The sequence below is a fragment of the Ahaetulla prasina genome, chromosome 1 (genome assembly GCF_028640845.1).
Source record: "Ahaetulla prasina isolate Xishuangbanna chromosome 1, ASM2864084v1, whole genome shotgun sequence".
NCBI lineage: Eukaryota > Metazoa > Chordata > Lepidosauria > Squamata > Colubridae > Ahaetulla > Ahaetulla prasina.
The window spans coordinates 194,943,739-194,949,968 of NC_080539.1; positions in this window are offsets into that span (position 1 = coordinate 194,943,739).

Consider the following 6,230-nt stretch of genomic DNA (forward strand, 5'->3'; position numbering starts at 1 on the left):
CAAAAGTGGGCGTCCCCTACTCAGAGCTCCTTTGCAAAAGGCGGTTCGTAAATCGAATAAGCGAACATTCGCAGCTTTTCTCCCTGAATTCCAAGCAGAAGACTCGGAATCTTGCCGACTTCGACAAGACCTGTGTTTAACACACACAATCATCTATTGCAATGTCCTTCCTGTTAAAGACTACTTCAGCTTTCTACTATTGACCTCACCCCATTCCTAAGAGGACCATAAGGGGCGTGCATAAGACCACAAACTACCGTTCCTATCCTATTGTTTTTCTTTTTTTCTTAGGTCTTTGGTTATTCGGGTTTTCTCCAGTGTAAAAGTGTCTTGGTGTCTTGCAGACACCAGACTTGGGAGTGTCTTGGTGTCTTGCAGACTTCGAGGAAGTCTCATTGGTCATCTTCAGGCTTCAGCTTGGTGCTTCTGGGAGCAATGTGTGATCACAGCTGTTTCTGCCTTTTAACTGCTAGTGGGGGTTTGAACTGATTGGGTGGGAGCTTGGCTGTGCTCTGATTGGATGGGGGGTTTTTTGTGCTCTGATTGGCTTGGGGTGTGTCCTGTTTGGGTGGGGGCTTGGTTGTGCTCAGATTAGTCTGAGTTGCAGGGGGATTTGAGCTGGTGAGCTGCATTGCTGTTTGGCTTTGTGTTCGTGTTCATGCTACATCTTCATAGTAGGTGTCAGTCTACTGCATGTATGGATTGGAGGGGTTTGAAATGGCTAATGTTGCAGCTGCGGTCTGGCTTCTGGTCCTTGATCGTGCTTCATCATCTGTCTGGGTTTGAGTTTGCTTTCTGGGTGGATGTGTGGTGGTGACATCCTGTGTGGACCTCGTGAGTGTGAGTCTGGTGTCATTCCTCATGTTAGGGACTTGTTTGTCAATAAGGGCGGGTTTCCAAATAGCTGGTAGGCGGGAAATGTCATCTTGTTTGTTCATGCTGTGTGGCCGTTTTTCTATCTCAATGGCTTCTCTGATTATTCTGTTGTTAAAGTGTTCAGTTTTGGCGATAGTTCTGGTCTTTTTAAAGTCAATATCATGTCCTGTGGCTTTAAGGTGTTGGATCAGGGAAGAAGTTGGTTCCTCTTTTTTGACTGAGTTCTTGTGTTCTTCAATGCGTGCACTTATTCTTCTTTTGGTTTGTCCGATGTATGTGGTGGGGCATACATATATATCTTAAAGATATATCTTATATCTCCTTATATTTCCTCATATATATGTTTATATACTATATAATCTTTTTCTGTGATGCTTATATAATATTGTTGTGACAAAATAAATAAAATAAATAAATAAAAAATAAGCTTCAATTGCAATAATACAAGAGCAAACAATAGATTCAAACTTAATGTTAACCGCTTCAATCTTGATTGCAGAAAATATGACTTCTGTAACAGAGTTGTTAACGCTTGGAACTCATTACCTGACTCTGTGGTCTTTTCTCAAAATCCCAAAAACTTCAACCAAAAACTGTCTACTATTGACCTCACCCCATTCCTAAGAGGACTATAAGGGGCGTGCATAAGAGCACAAAAGTGCCTACCGTTCCTGTCCTATTGTTCCCTTTCATTAAATCAAATTAATATAGTTGTTGCATACTTTTGCTTATATATATGTTTATATATAAGACTCCACGGACTCCTACGGACTAGGACCCACATGGTTGACCATCTATTGTTGGGTCTTGGCGATCTTTGGATACGACGGTAACATCTCCGACGGCTAAGGATGGACATTTTTTACCGCGATTATATGGACTATTCCTCCATGAGATATTCATTTGCCGAACTACTACGACTGCGAGGTTCCCCCGCCTCGCAGGAATGGCCCTCCAAACTATCGAGGGCTTACCTTATGAAGGTCTTGGGACCCAGAGAGGTGGCATCTTGGCAAGAAGAATCTGTGGGGTTTTTAAACAGATTTTAAATAGGGGTTTTTAAGGGGAGGATTTGTGGTGGGGTGAGAACCCGTCGGGGAGGGATCCAGCCCCTGTGCTAGTTCGCGACATTACTCTATCGGGTCCGAAGGCAGGGGGGGAGGGCATTGTTCCAGGACTAGAGGGTTGTTCGATCTGTACGGTAAGTGGGAGGGGCAGATATGGCGGGGGAGGGGGGCCGTATCGAGAGTTGGGAGCACGTGTTTAAAAGCGATCACGTGCTCCGGCCCCCCAGTCCCTACCCGTTCCTCGGGCGGCCATGATCTTCAGAGCTTGGATCTTCGGCTGATGTTATGCAATGCCCGGTCCGTGGTTAATAAGGCCCTCCTGATCTGTGATCTTATTCAGAGGGAGTCCGCGGACCTTATGGGCATTACGGAGACCTGGTTGGGCCCAGAGGGGGGGGTTCCCCTCGTTGAGATGTGTCCTCCAGGTTTCCGAGCATTTCATCAGCCGAGGGCCCAAGGTAGGGGTGGGGGGGTGGCGGTTGTTATTAAGGAGGATCTAGAGCCGAGGGAGGCCACTGTTCCTCAGATTGCCGGCTGTGAATCCCTCTATGTGCGGTGGGGCCATAGGAATCAGTTGGGCTTGGTGATCGCGTACCTGGCTCCTTGCTGCGTGACCACAGCCCTGCCTGAGTTGTTGGAGGTGCTTGCCGCTGTGGCGGTTGAGACCCCCAGACTTATAGTCATGGAGGATTTCAATCTGCCATCAGTTGGCTTGTCATCGACGGCAGCTCGGGAGTTCCAGGCTTCCATGACGGCCTTGGACCTGATTCGAGTAAATGATGGCCCTACGCACATGGGGGGAGGCGCGCTGGATTTGATTTATATCTCTGGACAGTGGTTAAATGATCTGGTATTAGATGATTTAGTAACAGAACCAATGTCATGGTCCGATCATTTTCTCCTTCGCCTAGACTTCCGAACCGCCATTCACCACTGCAGGGAGACGGAACCTATACGTTGGTTCCGTCCCAGGCGCCTGGTGGGCCCTGTGGGGGTCCTGGCGGGGCTTGGGCCCTCCCCTGAGGACCCGGCCCGCGCCACGACTGAGGACGTGGCCGCGGCCGGGGAACAGGCCGCGGCTGGGGCCTTGGACCGTGTCGCGCCTTTGCGGCCTCTGACCCGGCGCAGATCTCGTCCGGCCCCTTGGTTCTCCGAGGGGCTGAGGGAGATGAAACGCCGGAGAAGACGCCTGGAGAGCACCTGGAGGTCCAGTCGCTCCGAGCTGATCGGACACTAGTTAGGTCTATTCTAGGACCTACCTAGTGGCAATGGGGAGGCGAGGCGTTCCTACGCCTCCACCCTCATTGCGTCAGCAGATAACCGCCCGGCCTGTTTCGGGTGACCCGCTCCCTCCTTCATCAGGAGGTGCGGGATGACCCTTTGCAGGGACGAGCCGAGGAGTTTAGTGGTTATCTATACGATAAAATCGCTCAGCTCCGGGATGGTCTGGACCGAATTTGGGATGATCCAAGCGAGGGAGAGGAGACACGTCTTGTTGAGCTCGTTTGGGATGAGTTTGACCCTGTGGCTCCCGAGGACGTGGACAGGTTGTTGGGGAGGCTTCACGCCATGACATGTTTACTGGTCCCGTCCCTTCCTGGCTGGTACTGGCCACTCAGGAGGTGACACGAGGCTGGCTCCAGAGGATTATCAACGCTTCTTTGCGGGAAGGGTTTTCCTGCCGCCTTGAAAGAGGCGGTGGTGAGACCCTCCTTAAAGCCCTCCTGGACCCAGCTATTTTGGGTAATTATCGTCCTGTCTCCAACCTTCGCTTTGTTGCGAAGGTTGTAGAAAATGCTATTGTAGCGACAGCTACCCCAATACCTGGATGAAGATGTCTATCTAGACCCGTTCCAGTCCGGCTTCCGACCGGATACAGCACGGAGACAGCTTTGGTCGCATTGGTGGATGATCTCTGGAGGGCCAGGGACAGGGGTTATTCCTCTGCCCTGGTCCTATTAGACCTCTCAGCGGCTTTTGATACCATCGACCATGGTATCTTGCTGCGCGGTTGGGGGATTGGGAGTGGGAGGCACCGTGTACCGGTGGTTCTCCTCCTATCTCTCCGACCGGTCGCAGACGGTGTTGACAGGGGGGCAGAGGTCGACCGCGAGGTGCCTCACTTGTGGGGTCCCGCAGGGGTCGATCCTCTCGCCCCTGCTGTTCAACATCTACATGAAGCCGTTGGGCGAGATCATCAGTGGTTTCGGGGTGAGATACCAGCAGTACGCTGATGACACCCAGCTGTACTTTTCCACCCCGGACCACCCCAATGAAGCTGTTGAAGTGCTGTCCCGGTGTTTGGAGGCCGTACGGGTCTGGATGGGGAGAAACAGGCTCAAGCTTAATCCCTCCAAGACGGAGTGGCTGTGGATGCCAGCATCCCGATTCAGTCAGCTGCAGCCGCGGCTGGTTGTTGGAGGCGAGTTATTGGCCCCAAAGGATAGGGTGCGCAACTTAGGTGTCCTCCTGGATGATCGGCTGTCGTTTGAAGATCATTTGACAGCCGTCTCCAGGAGGGCCTTCCACCAGGTTCGCCTGGTTCGGCAGTTGTGCCCCTTCCTTGATCGGGATGCCTTGTGCACAGTCACTCACGCGCTCGTTACCTCTCGCTTGGATTATTGTAATGCTCTCTACATGGGGCTCCCCTTGAAGTGCACTCGGAGGCTTCAGTTAGTCCAGAATGCAGCTGCGCGGGTGATAGAGGGAGCTACGCGTAGTTCCCACGTAACACCACTCCTGCGCAGACTGCACTGGCTGCCTGTGGCCTCTCGGGTGCACTTCAAGGTGTTGGTTATGACCTTTAAAACGCTCCATGGCTTAGGGCCTGGGTACTTACGGGACCGCCTGCTGCTACCATATGCCTCCCACCGTCCCGTACGCTCTCACAGAGAGGGACTTCTCAGGGTGCCGTCCGCCAAACAATGTCGGCTGGCGACACCCAGGGAAAGGGCCTTCTCTGTGGGGGCCCCCACACTCTGGAACGAGCTCCCCCCAGGTTTATGCCAAATATCTGACCTTCGGACATTCCGTTGCGAACTGAAGACACATCTTTTTATCCGCGCGGGGCTGGCTTGAACTAAATTTTAACCTTAAATTAAATTATTAATTTTAAATGGGGTTTTAGTTTATGGCAAATTTTTAACTTTTCAGGCTAATTTAAATAAGTTTTTTAAATGGTATTTTAAATTGTACATTGTTGTTGGTTTTACTCTGCCTGTATACCGCCCTGAGTCCTTCGGGAGAAGGGCGGTATAAAAATCAAATAAATAAAATAAATAAAATAAAAATATGATGAGTTGTTGTTTTATGTCAATGTTTGCATATGCTGTTGTGACAAAATAAAATAAAATAAAAAATAAAAAGACGCTCTTAGTTACGTTGCAGCCCTGACTAAGTCGGAATCCCGTTATTTTTTAGACTTTCTGGTAAACGATCTGAGATCCTCCAGTATAGATCAGGTGCAACCACCCTGATCTATAGGTAAAATGAGGACCCAGATTGTTGGGGGAAATATGCTGACTCTGTAAACTGCTTAGAGAGAGCTGTAAAAGCACTATGAAGCAGTATATAAGTCTAAATGCTATTGCTAATCTTTAGAATCCTCACATGTATATATATTCTCTTGCTATCCTCTTTCGGGATAAGCAATATATAAAATAGAGAAAAAAATTATGAGCAACAGAAATTAAATAAATAAATAAAAAGAAATTAACGGAAAAGGAAGGCTAACTTAAATCTAGTTTACACAAATGTTATTCGCTATTCCTTTATATACTTTGCTTTATTGTACATATAATAACTATCATAGTTTCTATGATGGTTACCCATTTAATAACTCTAAATCTAACATTCACATGAAACATTTTATGATTCAAGCTAATTACCAACAGCAGCTGGCCATGGTCTTCACCTGTTCATGCAGATGTTACAGAGAGATGAAATGTACAAACAGCAACTCCATCTTACACTGGGTTCAGGCTGTTTCCAGATTATTTGTGGGACTGCCCCTCCCTGACAGAGTTGTGCCTATTCTACTAAATCAGATAAAGTAGTTGCTCCAGATATCTACCCTAAGTATTGCCATCTAGTGGTATCTAGAAAGTGTGGCTTTTCCATAGAGACCCCTGCTTAATCTTCCTCAGTCTTCCTGAGAAGAGCTGGCTTTTCCCCCAGGCCCTGGGACAGTAAAGTAGGAGCCTGGTGATTGTAGAAGTGAATGGCTATGTTTATGAATTGGGCACTGGGTTTTCTTGATTTTTTTCTCCTCTGCCGCCTTGTATACTG